Raw genomic sequence first — 17,123 nt, forward strand, 5'->3', positions numbered from 1 at the left:
TCTATGATACTGTATGCTAGCAAGTACAGTAGGCGAAATAAGACCTGGTAGATTATGTCTGGAGTGGAGTGATTTTTCTTAGGAAACTTTGGAGCACATTATACCTAGAACAAAATACCATGGTAGTGGAAGTAAAACTGAAATGAACATTTCCCAGACATAGTACACTGGCCACCACTCCTGGAATATGAATCAGCTTTTAGCCTTTACTCTCCTGTAATTTCTATTGTCCCCTGCATGTTTTTCCATCTTCACTGTCCTCTCCCCACTCTCTCTTCCTCATTGCTTTACTTTATTCTGTTCCACTTAGTCAACTTTCCACATGTCCATCTGCCCTATTTGTTTGGGTTTCTGCATCTGACTCGATGCATCAAATTGTTTTCATAGTTAACCTGTTCAAACAGCGAGAAGAAAAATACAGACATGACCTCACTCTCCTTTTCTCTCCTCTCCACTTGTTTTTCTTCTTTCATTTACCCCCTTGTTTGTCACAGGGCAGATTCCCATTGGTGGGAGTCTGTGGAATATGGTGTCAGAAACACCTACAGAATTCCGTCTCTTATCAATTTGAAAGATTTAAATCTCTACTTTTGACAGGTTTTACATGCTTACATGCTGAGTAGTCTTCAGAAGGTTGAACTGTTAACCAGTTTCCTGACATTTATATTTATTTCTGCTTTTGAATCATTCTCTTCTTTCCCCATATGGTTGTACTGATGTGTTTTAACAGTCAATGTGTTCCCTAATTTTCACACTCTCTCCATATGGCGGCATCTCACTGTTTTAACAGTTAACTTGCTCAGTGACCCCCCCCCCCCCCCCCATGGCTAAAGCAGATGTCCGCCTGCTTCATCCATTAACTGTAACGGCAAAACTTCACCAGCCCTCTCTCTTCATGTGAATTTCCCCAATTTTTCCTTCTTCCATTTCCCTCTCATATTTTCCTTCTTGCTCCCCAAACTTCTTTCTGAGTTGACCAGTGACCATGTGACGGTTAACAGCAGTGAGTCATCTGTATCTGGGACCATATTCACGAAACATCCTAAGGCTAAAAGTAACTCCTTACTGGTTAAGTTGGGAGAAACTCCCTAAAAAAAAAATGGGGAGCGTTTTATCCAAACTAGGATTTCTACGTTTTTGGTCTAAGAGTAATGGGCAAATCCTTTTAGCTCTAAAAGTAAGTCCTAAGTCTGGGAGAAATAAGACAAAATCTAAAACCTAAAACCTGCTCACAATTAGTTAAATGCTACAGGTAATGTGCCTCATCACATCAGTGTTTTGGAAAAATCCAATAATAATGATGAATATTTTGATGGCAACAGCTCACCAACAAATTGGAACAATCCAATAACTTTTCTCTTGGACACTGGAAAAATTTACTTGGCATTGCTGATGAACTTGAAATACCTTAGCTGTCTGAGAGCTGAGAATTATTACTCCAACTAAAACGGGGCCTTTAGCTCTACATTTGCTTGACAGTAAAATCACACAATTAAATAGATGAATCTGATTTTATACGATCGGATTACCTGTACAGTAAATGTAAAATGTATTTATTTGTTCAGTCAAAAAAAGTATATGTGAAATGAATGACAGTGACAGATAATATCTCTCCATGACAGGTATCTATTATAATTTTTCCGTCCAGTGTTGGGATCTGGGGTGTAGTTGCAGACTGCAACTCGTTTGTTTCACCCTCCCACGAGGACAGGCGCGAGGGAGAAACTATGGTGGCTGTGAAAAGCAAACAGCCCTGTCTGCAGCCAGTGTTTGGTTTGTCCCTGCTGGGCTACTGTAGAAACATGGCTGTTCAACATGGTGGACTTGACCCGCGATGTTGAACTTACCTCAGAGCAACTGTTTTAGAAAATAAGAGGATAATTAAGGGTTACTCTGGCTTTTTTGGGGGGGGAGCTCGAATGCCCCCTTTCTTCAGTGTCTGGCTGCAGTGGACAAGGAGGGATGAGGAGTCTATAACATACACGTTTTGGTCCATGAGACACAACAATGACTGTTCTGAATGAACAAAACACCTGGGTAAACCTTTAACACTACCATCTGAGCTTGGCCAGCAGTCACAGACACCACTGGTCATGTATTAGCAAGGCGGCGGAGGCCAGATGCTGTTGGTTATCTTGTGAGAAAGTGTGAAAACTCATTTTAGATGTAATAGGCTATGGAGCTTTATTTGACTGAAAACAAAGACATTTTCAAGAATTAAAAAAATAAATGTCTTATTACAAAAACTTTAAAACACATTGCTGCATTTTGGGTTTATATGGAAGCTTGCACACAGACGTGAGTGCTCATATGCATGCAGACAGACTCATGTATATGATGACTGAATATTTTATGCAACGCAAATTCATTCATGCATACACCCATGCATTCAGACAACTGAACAACGACCTTTTGGCAAAAGAGACATACAGACAAACAAGCTATCTCATGAACAAAATCATCCTGTCTAGACTGCATTGTGTGCTTGCTTGCTTGTGTGTGTGTGTGTGTGTGTGTGTGTGTGTGTGTGTGTGTGTGTGTGTGTGTGTGTGTGTGTGTGTGTGTTTGTGTGTGTTCCTTTTGTATCAATTTTTCACCCTTTTTCATCCATTAGGGTGCCTTCCTCACTGTATGGCCTTCAGTCCATTTCACAATTTACTTTATTCTGTTTCCCCCTCTCCACCCAGATCACTTGTTCATTACACCTCTAACCTCACTTTTACTCTTTCAACCCTCACGTCAGTCTATCCTCCAGTTGTACAGATTAGCGTCCTTGAAAAAACTCTTTCATTTCATTTCAACGTTCCATTCTATCTATCATTCATACTGTAACCTGCTGAACCTTCAATAATGTACATTTCTCTATCTCTCTACCTTCTCCACGTCCAAGGCTATATTTGCGCTGCATGTAGAGCAGACATAAATTAATGATTACATTACATTAATACACAGGGGAGACTAATACATGTTTGACTACCCATGGCTTTAATCTTAATGAATTAATCTCTTTAAGGATCTATTTTCACTGTGGCTTTAATACTGAACTACATATCACTCACTGTGCAGTCGCTCCTGGAGATGATTTAAAACAAAATGAGTATTATATCAAAATGTTGTAATCCTCAACTGCAGTATTTGTGTATTCGTCAAAAACATTTTTATCTTTTTCCACCTTGTTCTAAGATGTTTCACACCAGCTGTAATGTAGAGGCATGTGGCAATAAAGATAAGCTATAGCACCCTCTTTTCCTACACCTCGCCCACACTGTCCACCTTGTTTAACATTGTGGTTCTGCACTAATACAGACACACATGCAGCAGCAGGCATGTACAACACACATACGTTTTTCAGTGTTAACTGCCCATCACAGTCTGAAAGAAATGAGCTGTGTAGCAATCTGGACCTCCTGACCCGAGACACGTTGTTGTGTCTGTAGCAGAGAAAGTACTAAATGGGGTGTTGCCTTTGAGTAGAAAAGCAAGAATCTACTGATTCATTGTTAACATGATGAAGTGATTGATGTTCCCTTTGCTTTTTGTCTTTCTGCATCCATCCATCTAGTCAAGGGTTTATTTTGACATCCATCGATGTATGTGTTCACTTTGTCCTGTAGTCATTGTCACATTTTGGTTTAGATTCAGTAACTGTATAAATACCTACATTATCAGAAATATTAACCTTTTTAATTCCCCAAAACCAGCGTTGTGAAGTGATTAGTAACATGTAATACAGTAATGTGGTGAGGCTTACTTTTTTCAGTAAAGAGAGTGTAAGGGATTTAATATATATATTCAGTCATTTCATTACTGTTACTAATCCCATTAACACTCTATTACTTTTCAACATTTCGGGGCTAAACTTGTTTGCTGTCTTACCAGAAACGTTTATCAATTTTATCTCGTTGTGCGTTGGTCTGAGGCATGTTAGCTTGGAGGAGGATGGAGGTGGTGTTCTTACCTGGCTTGCTAATGTTAGCCACTGTATTGTGCACTACCTACTCAGTAACAAATGGCAAACAGACACAGTTACAGACTTGCTGGAACTTTTTATGTAAATGAGCAACTTTGCTGACAAGGTTTCCATATCTGCTTATAAAGTGCCCTCAAATCAGTTATTCCAGGGTTATGTCAGTCAGTAACACTAGGGTGGCTGTTTGTTAAGACTCAGTCTTGTTTACGATTTCCATGTGTTTAATACATAAGGGATAATGCCTGACAAGGTGTCCATTATTTGCCACAATCAAGAAACACAAACAAATTTTATTCAAAATATTCAACTAAACAACAATATGCATTTTCAGTCTGATTGGGCCAAAGGTGGGCCCCTATAGAGAACTGTGATTTAGGTTGTCAATTAGACCATCAGGTTAACAAAAGTCAACACTGCTTGATGCTCCTTGCTGACCTTTCTTAAAGAAAATATATTACATAAATAAGTTGCTATATTAACCTCTTCAGGCTTCTGTGAACATCTAATCTCATTTCATTCCAAGATGTGAACCAGCCAGATACATTCCTTCAAAATTCACAGAAGTTGCACAGACAACACTCTAAGAGCTTTTCTTTAAGGCTTTGTTGTTATCGCTTCCATCCAGACAATTTCAAGTTCTTTCAGTGTCTTCTGTGTGGCAATTTCTCTCCCTGTGAGGAAAGAAAAGGAGTCCATTTATCACCAGAGGTTCTTATTTAGACTGAGGCGATGAATGACGGTGTGACCTTACGTCCCCTCTACTGTAGGCTAAATGGTTCTGCAGCAGGCTTTGAATTATCTTCCTACTCAGACGGCCTTGGAAGTGAAAACATTACATACCAGGACTGCCAAAAAGCTAACCATTTCATCCATTTTTCAAATCAGAAGCTATTTCAAATATGTGATTTGTCAGGATCTATTGTAGTCTGTGTGGTCTGTAGCCCCCCCTCCTCCTCCTACTCCCGTTGTGGAGCTACTTGGGGGCTCTGACCCCAAGTTCCTGCTCTCTCCCCTAAAACACACACCTCCTCCCTCTCCCACTGTTTTCCTGTCCTGATGCCGCTTTAACCTCTCCACTCTCTCTTTTCTGGTTCGCTATTCAGGCAGCCGTTCTGCTCTGCTTCATTTCTTTTCCAAACAAACATCGACCATTTTCTTTCTCTTTCTTGCCGATTTTGAAAAGAAACCTTTCCTGTTCGTGGTGCACGCATGGTCTGGTTCTGTGTGTGTGTGTGTGTGTGTGTGTGTGTGTGTGTGTGTGTGTGTGTGTGTGTGTGTGTGTGAAGCACGAGAGAAATCAGCGAACCACAAACGACTCACAATACGTCAAATTAGTAAAAGCTGCACCTGCTGGCATTCATGTGTGTTAGTCAAAAATAGAAAGAACCAGATAACAAACTAGCTTTATTATGGTGTGTTTTTATAGTATCTCTTTTGTTATAGTGTTGAAATTTCCTGGTATGAAGATATTGTAAATATATTCTGGGTTCATTGATGACCTAAAATTCCTGCACCTCAGTTGAACATTAAAAGATAAAAACCTCTTCAGGTTATTATAAGTTCATCTAATAAATTGTGAGGATAAGGTTTTTGCAGAGACAGCATGTGTTTATCTTCTGCATATCGCATTGTATAAAATATTATTGTTTTTTTGTCAAAATTATATATCAGTAAGCATTCCCAAAGCATCTCTCGAAATATCTGCCTGAAAGCTATCTTCCGACAACCCCCTAACATACATTTTAACTTATGCTGACCAATGATCGTTGGTTTTCAAATTGCAAACCAAAATCTGAATTAGCCTATATTACTGGGTCCCCCCCCCCAAAAAAAATCCAACATTATTGGTGGTTTGTCAATATAAATGTTATTGTGTTGGTTTCCTATGGTTGTAAATTTTATATAATGTAAATGTAATAACCTCAGAATAATTGCTAACAACTGGTAGTTTGTGAGGAAATGTTTTATGGGCTCAAAGTTGCTCAAGATGTAATATATCTGAAGATCTGAAGATGGAGAAATCTGAAGAAAAACAAACAGAATAGAAAACAAAGCAGTGAGTTAAAGTTTTCTAGAGATAGATTCCAGTGACTCAACAATCAGATTCTTCATACGTTCTTCAACCTGAAGACATTCTGTTAATTTATTCCTGAAGAATCAATTGTCTGTCAACTCTCTCTCTTTCTCTCCAGTCTATTGTTGAAATCATAAAATTGTTGAGAAGTTTTCATTGTCACTTTGACAGCCAAGCCTGTCTGTATTTTGATATACAGCAACAACATATTAATTGAGTTCATTGATGGAAGCAGAGGCGTCTACAGACCCATCAGGGTTTGCTTGACACACCCATGTATGAACAGGCTCTGCAACTCTGCTGGCACATCAAATCTTAATCCAAGATTGCATTGGTGACTGAGCTGCTGAAGCTTCAGCAGGAAAAGAGGATCCCATGTGAGGTGACTGTCGAGGATATGACAGACCTGCTGGTAGAGCAAAGCAAAGACACAATGAAAGTGCAGCTTTGGGAGTTTGAATTGGAGGACTTTGATGAGGAAGATGCCAAGCCTATTCTCACACTGGTGTGAGGAGTGAACAACAGTATTAAAATGACAGACCTTGAGTTTGAAGCCAGGAGGCTGCTCAAGTCCCCAAAGGTCATCCCTCCTTGATTTTAACATCCAAAGGTTATTAATTTGGCTCAGGAGCTCCAAACTGCTCAGCCCACAAGAGGTGGTGATTGAAGTGGTTCCTGCAGGGCTTCTGGGTGCTTCCTTCCAACACCTTCCTCAACATGCCCTCCCACTGGCTCTGCGAAGTGGCTATAGGGGTCACAAAGGCTGTTTTGGACCGGGTCTCCACTGATTTGTCCACTGGTCATCAGGTCACTTTCTGCCGCTCTACCAGAGACATCATGGTCCTGTCTATCCAGGAAAAGGTTAGGCAGATGTAACCTCAATATATCCTGATGAGGAAGCTTAACCACTTTGAAGCACAGGTGTTGAGCACCATTGCTGATGCTCCACCACCTCCAGTGACTCCTGCTGATGAATCTCCTGCCATCACTGCCATCCAGGATGGGTTAACAATCAGCCTGACTGAACCTGCTGAGCAGCCTGCACCTACTGCAGAACCAGACTCTGTTATCTCCTTTACTCACTCCTCTAACTCCCAGTTCTGAATATGTTGCCAACATTGCCTTGGATGAAACAGAGGATTAATCCTCTACATCCAGCCTAAAAGCAGACTCTACTTTGGCTCAAGCTACTCCACCTCCTCTGACTCCTCCTGCCAGTACTACATTGGTCCTGGATGGTGAGGATGAGCAAGGAGACCACCAGAGAACCAGACTCTGTTCTGGCTCCTGCTCCACCACTTTTAGTGACCCCTGCTGATCAACCTCCTGCCATCATTTCTGTCCAGGATGGTTTGAACATCAACCAGATTGAACAAGCGAAGCAGCCTGCACCTACCTCAGGATTTGAGGATGCACATTTATTTTTTACATGGGCACGTTCCAAAGAAATAACAGAGAATGTGACGAACAAGCACTACTGAGCTGTATAGAGACTGTAAATGTGAGATTTTGCCGGATCCACAAAAAATAAACAAATAAACGTATCAGACCTCCAAAAACTATACAGTATACTCTGTACAATAGTTACTGAGAACATGTCTCATTAAAAATTAATTATTTAATTATTAGGGATACAGTACTTTACTGGGACAATTGTCCAATTAAATGTGCAAATTTGTCCAAACTGGGGTTGAAACCTTACACTGACACAATTTCTTGCACGAGGCATAGACCAAACAGAGCAGCAAGAATCCAGTCGGGACAGGAAAATAAATGTTCTCGGGGACCAAGTTGTGCCCCCGGTGGGAGGTCAGTTCTATCACTGTCACTGTGAGACAGATTAACAGGTTTTTGTCCCCACATGTGATGAATACAAACTTACACACACTTTTCATCAGTCCTTGAGTCCTGCAGGCTGCAGTGTGGAAGTGGAGGTTTAACAGCAGGGTATAACTACACACTGACACACTGATGCTCACTTCTTGAACAGTTAAAAAATGTCAGACACAATTATTTGCCAAGTAAGCGAGACCCCTCTGAAAGCCAATGAACTGTAGCATGTAAAAGTAAAACCACTTCATGCTGTGTGTTATGATCTCTCACTGTGCTTTATGTGAGGTCCAGTCATACATCCTCCATATTAACTCTGAGACTGTACAGACTCTGTAATGTCGTCAGTTCATCACTCCAACAGTCACCAAGATACATTGAGCTTAAAGACATGCAGTGCTTTAAAAAGATGTGTTTTTTTAACTCCTTGGTATAAAACATTGAAAACTCATTAAGCACAGGTATTTATTTATTTATGCAAAGTTTTATACTAACAGACCAAGACCTGATTCCCTAAGTTAAGAAAGAGATCTTTTACATCTAGTCATAAAGGTAGGACCAAAAATTTTAGGTCAGAAGGAATTATTTCCTACTCTAAGATGCTTCATAGGTACGGGTCAAGGTCTGAAACAGAATAAGAAAAGAAGTATGTAAAGGCAGTGCTCTGGCCAACATTAGTAGTGCATCAAAAAGTGCAGCCTCCTCATTCACTTCAGGGACACAACGGAATTGGCTTAGCAGGGAACCCAGTAACCTACTTTTTCATGTATGTATGTATGTATGTATGTTAGAAATTAACAAAAGGGAAAGAGTTTAAAAGAGTTGGGAGGAATCAGGCAATTTGAATGTGATAAAATTGAATGATACCCTGATATCCCAAGCAAAAACCAGACACACGCACAATGTGGTAAGTTGGGTTGAAAAATGCACCACTCCTTATGAGTTTAAATATAGGTCAGGCTCTTCCAGCAGAGTCAGCGCTCTCTCTTACACACACACAAACACACACACACACACACTCACCACAGTACTTAATGGGGACGGAGTGGACAGGTCCTCCAGTGTGAACTCGTGTAGGAAGCACTTTACATCAAGATTCATGTCAAGTTGTTTTTCTTCCTATATTTCTCTCTGACAACTTACTGTATAGAGCAGCCTTCTGGCCTGGCAAGATGTAGCACAGAGGGATTGAGATTTAACCTAATTAAATGTACAGTGCAGTATCTTCAGTTAAAGCAGTGTGATTAACTCGTTGGTAAATACTTTATAAATCAAACAGGGGCAGCTGGAGTTGCCACAGACAAGAGACATGAATAAACAGAACAGTGTGTTCAAATCAGCCTTCAGAAATATGGAAAGGGTGTGTGTGGGTGGGTGTGTGGGTGTGTGTGTGTGTGTGTGTGTTACATTTATATGAAAACATTTTACAGATTTTCACTTAAACTACAGAGCCCATGGGGAACGCTAAATTACTCTGTTCATCCACATAGCAACATGGGGGGGGGGATACACCCCTTACTCAATTTAATGCCCTTCCACTGAAGAAAATATGATGACGTGCCCTCTAGGGTTCTAAATCCCAACACTGACTAAGCTGTTTCACCATAAATGCCCGTTTTATATGTTTTGCCCCTGCCACTAAAACAGTCGGGGTCCACCTCTGCTCTCAAGCCCCGACAAAGCATGGATGATCCACAGCATACTGAATTCTGAAACTGAAACTCATTTTATTTTCCTGTTTTCTCCTCTCTGTTCTCCTCTCCCTCTGCTCCCACCTCTTCTGCTTTCCTCTACTTTATGCCCAGAGGCTGTTCAGCACAACACTACACAGCCTCATTGCATACAGCCTGTATGTATATACTTTATATACAGAATAATGAAGAGACAAAAACCTTAGAGAGGGGGATGAAGGCAGAGAAGGACAGACAAATACAGGGAGACATAGGTCAAAGAGAAAAGTTTGAGGGAGAAACTGGAGAGAACACACACACAAACTAAAATACCTGTGAGTATTATCTAGAACAAACTATCATAAATGTCACTGAATTCATAAAACAAACAACCAATTTATCTCATCCCACATTCCAGTTCTGCACAGAAACCTGCAGGCTTCTACATGTGTAACTGTCCCTACGACCCTATTCAGATACATCCTCTTACTCATCCAGCTTATTTCATCATGGAATGAGCTGGGCTGAGCCACAAGGCTCCATAAACCATTCACCACTGACAGGACCATAAATCTCCTTGTGATGGAGAAGGGTGAACATGATTGATAACAGGGGTGGGGCGCTTCATTCACTTCAAAATCTGTGTCTGTAAGTTAGAAGCCAAGAACATTTAGGACGCTCTCACACTGAAAATAACACTACAGCAGAAACCACCCAAACGGCTGTGTTGTTTTGGTTTTAGAGATTAAAGATGAAGTAAAACCCTACATGTAGGCCTGAGCTGAGCCCGATACTGTGGATGAATATTTAGAGATTGTGAACTTGTCACTGTTTTTCAATTTAGGCTACAGTGTGATTCCACAGATGCATGCAAGTCATTAAATTAGACTTTGCATTAAACAAGTAGTAGTAGTAGTAGTAGTATATTTACTAAAGTACTGTACTCACCAAGTATAATTTTGAATGCAGGACTTTTAACTTGTAACTCGAGTATTTTTACACAATAGTATTGCTACTTTTATTCAACTATAAATCTTAACATTTCTTCCACCAGTGTTCAAAACAGTGAGTGTCCATCCGTCTGTCTTTCATATTATCATGAAGGTTTTATACATTGATGAAAATGTAATACTTTTCATCGAAGTGCTCAATTTTCAAAAGTTATTTTTAATTTAGTTTTAGTCTCAATTTTGCAGTGAAAGAAAAAAGTTGTGAAGAAAAGTTTTACCTCATCTTTTTTACTGATGAAATTTAACCTGTACATAGAAAAAGTTATTGATCACTCTAATTGTTCCTCCTGTCCACACTGGCCATGAAGAGATCTCAGAGATGGAGAGGGTATTGTGTTTACTGTTTAGTTAGATGTGAACATGACCTATTCTTTTAAAAACATTTTGTCTGGTAATGTAGCCCTTTTCCAAACCTTAACTTGTCAATCATCACATGGGCACACTGTAATGTAGCAGCAGACTAACCAACATTACCAGCAACCATCACTAAGGATTTCACTCACTGAGAGTTTTCCCCTACAGCATGTTACTAATATGCCTGTGTATGAAGTTTGACCACGTGTGAAAGTCAGCGCCTAAAAAAAGAACCAAGAAAATGAACCAAAAAGATTTATGACAGTTTTCTGGTACAGGCACTTAACAGTACAGGTTGTTTAGGTAGAGTAAGGATCCATTTACACTTTATTTAGGCCACATGCCAATCATCAAACAAATTCTCAAAGTCACATTTACACCGCTGTGAAACAAAAGGCGTTGAAACAAGATCTGGGAAAATGCTTCCATACTGAAGTTGCTTCCAACAGCATTACTTATAAAGGGAAAACAGATCATTTTACACAGTATTGAGGCCAGATGCCAATCACTGATGAAATTAGGAAACCTTTAGTGTGGAAAATGTTAAAGAAATGGTGCAAATTCAAACAGCAGGTTGGTCCTCAGATTTCAAAAGCAGATTGAGTTGGCCTCCGGTCTTGAAATATAATAACGTAGTGATACTGTGCTTACTCTGTCTTTTTATACATACATTGGTTCCACTGAATATAAAATGACATAAAGGTGTGTTGGAAAAATATTATTCAAGAAGTCTTTTTTACTTGTGTTAAGGGTAGTCTATGCATCATTTTTAAACAACTATATACAAGCAGCAATTAACTTGTCATCAATGTATTCAAACATAAAATGTTTGGTCACTTCTACTGTAATGTTTCCTCTGTTACTTTGTTTCACAGACATGAAAATGTAGAAATGGTAAATATAAAATGCAAAAAATTAACCCAAATAAACCTACTGTGAGATACTATATAGGTGAAGTATAGCTTAAATTGTTTAAGTGTTATAAATATGTTGTATTAGCATCCAAACAGAATCAGAATCAGTATTTAGTCAAAATTATCACACAACACATGCCTGCCCTGTGGTCACTGTTTTCTATTTAAAGTATATTGGAAATTAAGTATTAAATTATAACACTTTTTTAATATATTAGTTGCACTTGTACAAGATAATTGTTAATTTTACAGACAACAAATATGTAAAACAATTTACTATATTTAAGTTATTTTAAGTTTTCAAGACAAAATAAGCAAATGAGAGCCAAGATCCCACAATGAGTAAGTGCTTTATTTTTAATGTAACTATAGTTTGTGTGTTTTACATATTATAAACCCCTCACCCAGTTTCAAAAGTAGTAAAACAAAACGGTGTTAGGGGTAGGAGTGACAGGGCTATTGGCTCACCTGGACAGGTAGAGACCTGTTTGGCCGACAGGAAGGGGAGAAGGAGGAGGAAGGACGGGGGTGAAGTTACCTGTGAGCTCATCTTGCCCCAAGCAGCTCAGTTGAAACTCACCTCACGTGGTCCCTAGAGTATGGGTGAGGGTAGGTGGGCAGATGTCAATAGGAAAGAGAAGTGATGGAGGGCGTAAAAGTATTGCAGAGTTTGAGGACAATTAATTACATGATCCTGATGAGTTTACATGTGGTAGAAAACATTAGCTACAACTACAGTGCTAAAAGAAGAGGAGAAAAACATTTTCCCCCTAATTTTAGCAGTTTACCAAGACAATGAATATAATATGCCATATTGTTAATTTACCTGTAGTCCCTGTGGATAACGTGTTGTTTGGCTGCCAGTATATATGATGAGGGGTTAAAGGTCAAAGGTTAAAGGTTAGGGCCCAGAGAGATGAGCTGTGCAGTAAAGAAAGAGATCTGCACTAGCTTGCCTTTACACCCTCAGGGCCTGAAATCATGTTTATTCTGTAAACACAGACACAGCACATATATTATACACAAATGTATCAGCCAGTGCACAGACACACGCTATAGAAAACAGGTAAAACACAATGAAAAGAAAGCACAAGCATTAGCCTTGCATTCTAACATTCACATGACCTCTAACACAGCTATATCATCTACATCACACTCACATGCAGTGTGGGTGGTGGATTGTTTTTTTAAGCTCTCTTGGAGCACAATAACTACTCACATTTCTTTCTCAAAAAATTTTCTGTTTTACATTTCTCTCTTGCTTTCTTCTTCCCTCATATGGCTTACAGATGAAACAAAGGGTGATTTTAAAAAAATAAGAGGAAGTTAAGTTACAGCAGAAGTAATAATGATAAAATACATATTATTACATTGAAAACGTTCTTTTTCCTGAGCTTTAATTTGCATTTTTATGATTAATTTTCCCCCAATCATTGTTTTGGTATTTTGTAATATACCTCAGTGTCTGTTGGATGGATTGCAATGGAATCTGACACAGATATTCATGTTTCTCAAACCAGATTGTAATAACTTTGATGATTCCTTTATTTCTCATCTAGAGTCACCATGAGATCAAAATATTTATATTTTTATTTGGCCAATACTACTGATCCATTACCAAATGTCTGTAAAACTCAACCTCAGCTTCGTGTTTGGTGCTAATAAGCAAATGTTAGCAACCTATCACGCCAAAATGATATGCTCATGTTAAGCAGGTGTGTTTTCCATGTTCACCATTTTAGCATTGTCATTGAGAATGTTAGCATGATGAAGTGTTTAGCCTTAGAGAGACGCTAGCGTGAATAAACACACTTAATCTTGTTATTCGTGGAACAACTTTTTCTGGTGTGAAACAAGCACTAGAGCTAGGACTTTGAGTTCAATCTTTTTTTTTTATGAGTAACTAAATCAAAATAATGAGCTCCAAACCATAATGTCAGCTGTGTGTAATGTCGACAAGTTTTCCAGTACACTGGTGTACACATGAAGCTTGTGGAATAACAACCCTGTTACACAGTAAGCATTGGATTTAGCCGTGTTAAAGCAGCTGTTTTTCCAAATGTCATTCACTGAACTGCTCAAATACTCAAACTGTTATTTTAAACCACAGGATAGAGAGACAGGCAGACATGTCCAGAGAGTACCTGCAGACTGCTGTTGTCAGGGCCTGTCTGTAAGCCAACAGCCATCATGGACCAACTATGTCCTGGAAAACACACACACAGAGACTCACAGACATGTACTATACACGCATCCACCCGTACGCTATAAAAATATACACAATATTAAGAATCCCATTCATAAAACTGACAAGTTGACACGTGTAACATTAACCACAAGCAGGTCGTGTAGTGACAAATACATGTTGAGAACAAAAAATGGATTTAAGCCCACAGCCAACAGCCTCAAGTACATAAACATCTCACATTTCATTTTATTTGAAGGAGGTGTGAAGACATGCTGGTGTCATCCAAAAAACTTTGAAATGCTTTCCAATGCTAACAAAGGCCAAGTTCAGCCATTCATGTATAATTACGAGGAAAAAAAAACCCTATAAAAACATTAAAAGCACCAACTTGCTCAGGAACACAGCACACACCCTTAAAACATCTAGGGTGCCCAAAGTCAAAGGTCATGAACTCTTGGTGACCCCAAGGTGCCTGTAAACACTTAGCCTGATCCCCATGACTGAGCCAACAGCAGTGACTGACGGGACAGCAGCAACCAAACCAAGGGAACTGACAGGTTGTCATGGTGACTGACAGGCGCTGACAAGCTGTTAGGAAATGTATTAGAGGGAGTTTATCCATGCTGAGATTTAGAAAGGAGAGATTAAGTGCATAATGGGGCTAGGATTAGTAATCTAACCACGATATCCCTCCGCCTTGATGTGCGATAACACAGTGCTTCACTTTAGGGTGTTCTTGAGACTGAGTTGTTCGTTCTGTGTATGTTGTTTTATTATTCTCTTTGATGACTAATCTGACCTCTAACATGACCTCTAAGGGACATGTAGAGGGTTAAGGGTGGTGGCTTATAATGACAGACAATTCACACTGTGAGTGCAAAGATCACAATCAGACTCAGCCAAAGATTGGCAGCCAAGAAAAGCTGCACACAGCTGTTTCTCACAGGTGTTACCTTGCTGTCAACTGCAAATCCGATTCTCCTGATCAATGTGATTCTGTTTCCTAACCAAAACAGACAATACATTCATAATAACCTAAAAGCATGCAAATAATCAGCATAACTTTAATGCTGACAGGGGTAAAACTTATGCCATGGCACAGATGGATCTGTCATCTAAATGGATCCATCATCTAAAGTCCTCAAAAGTACTCGACAAAATGCATTGTTTGTCCAGTGCCCTCTAGAACGACACAAAAGCTTCTACTGATCTGACACCCTTATCATGGGGATGATATCATTTGTCTGTGTCTGTCACTGTTGAAATAAATCTGTCTTATGATGTGACTAAGCTACAGTTAAAGTTTAAACACAAAAACAACTTGGTAAGGTTTAGGGAAACATGGTTATTTGGGTCAAAATGGGAACTTTGTGGGTAAGGTTACAGAACAATCTTGCTGAAAAGAAAATTATGACCGTCAGCTGGAACCGGGAAATGTTTCATCTACCCGTCCATCCACCTCGACCTCCTGGATATAAGGACTTTGTCACCATATATAAGTCACCTGACTTCCTCCTTTGTTCCCATCAAAGTCATATTCTCTATGGTAGGAGCAAAGGAGGAAGGAGCTGATGATGTATTATGTATGTACTTTGACTTTGTTTCTTTGTTGGTTCTCATGACACTGCATTATGCAACCTAATTAACACTTGTTAGCTTGCCATCTCAACTCATCAAAACATTGTAATGGTATGAATTAGGGGCCGTACCAAACCTGCAAAAACACATCATTTAACATTTCATAACTTTGTAAATTACTGCACAGGCATTAACCAAATAATGAGGGGAGCCATCCAAACTATAATTAAGGTTAACACTGATGTAAATTATGGGTTTGTGCTGTTAGAGAATAAAGGTTAGTTTGATATATGAACATGATTCAATGTGTGTTCGTGATGAAGAGTTAGTACTGTTGTGTGTGTGTGTGTGTGTGTGTGTGTGTGTGTGTGTGTGTGTGTGTGTGTTTGTGTATTCAATAAGGTGCGGCAAACTGCATGATGCTACTTCACCCTCAAAGCACACAAACCACAAGCTGGCTCACCTCCACGTGGTAGAAATCACTGCCAACGCTTCCCTGGTACTGCAAACACAGCTGTGAACACACAAACACACACATACAGAGGAACCTGGCAGAACAAACACACCTGACAGTGATGACACAAACCAAACTAAAAAATCTGGCAGGCAGACGCAGCAGCCATACGGGTCTACCTGAAACACATACAGCTAAACTGATAATCACATGTGAAATCAACAGGATATAAAACACAGTCTAAGTACAGTGCTATACAATTGAGTACAGGCAAATTAAAAAGTCAAATGTGATTTAATTGTTTTGGGGGGTATTATTATTTATATTATATCTGTATTTCAGTATCAGTATTATCATATCTGCAAGTTGGAGTAAAGCTACGTCTGTATTGTAACAGGACCTCCGACCTAAACAACAGCACAATAATGGTATAAATAGTGTAGTAATTACCTAAAACGTGGGTTTTTATCAATGGGAGGATAGTGAAGTGCTGGAACAGTCTGCTTTCCTCTGATGAGGTTTTAAAAAAAACTGAGGTTTCAAATGTAAAATGTCATGCATCTGTCTTCCTTATCTCTTTCCTCCCTTCTTCCCACTCTGTCCTTCACTGTCCTCCCTTCTCTCTCCAGGCTCCTTCTCCTTGTCATTTTCCCCCTGTCAAAAGGGGTAAGGAGAAAGGGATCATGCCACACGGAAAAGAAAAGGATTATTTGTTGGTTAAAAATCCTTCACGTCTCAACTAATCCCAAGTGTTTAAGTTCTACTAAGCTCTCATAAAGACCTGGGAATGACAGGAATGGCTGTGTGATCGTGTGTGTGTGTGTGTGTGTGTGTGTGTGTGTGTGTGTGTGTGTGTGTGAGTGTGAGTGTGTGAGAAATACTTGCTACTTCAATCCAACCCCTAATGAAGCTCTGCTGGTGATTTCATACCTTGCGTCCCGAAACTGACCAATGGCACACAAGGTCACCGTCCAGCCAGAGTGTGGGCTGATCCAATCAGAGGAAAGAACAGCAGGGGGGGCAACAAGGTGGCCGGAGGAGGAGGAGGAGGAGGAAGTGAATTTGCTCCCAAAAAACCTTC

At 39.7% G+C, this 17,123-nt stretch overlaps 1 long non-coding RNA gene across 1 annotated transcript; it reads right to left on the minus strand.

Annotated features, from left to right (window-relative positions):
- Window positions 1-12,209: 12,209 nt before the first annotated feature.
- Window positions 12,210-16,621, minus strand: LOC127377000 (uncharacterized). The gene is made up of 4 exons (XR_007887601.1): window positions 16,493-16,621; window positions 16,052-16,102; window positions 13,967-14,028; window positions 12,210-12,812 (listed from the first exon to the last, which is right to left on the minus strand). It is a non-coding gene; the product is annotated as an uncharacterized LOC127377000 (long non-coding RNA).
- Between the last annotated feature and the right edge of the window lie 502 nt (window positions 16,622-17,123).

This window comes from Dicentrarchus labrax, unplaced genomic scaffold (assembly GCF_905237075.1).
Source record: "Dicentrarchus labrax unplaced genomic scaffold, dlabrax2021, whole genome shotgun sequence".
NCBI classification, from domain to species: domain Eukaryota; kingdom Metazoa; phylum Chordata; class Actinopteri; family Moronidae; genus Dicentrarchus; species Dicentrarchus labrax.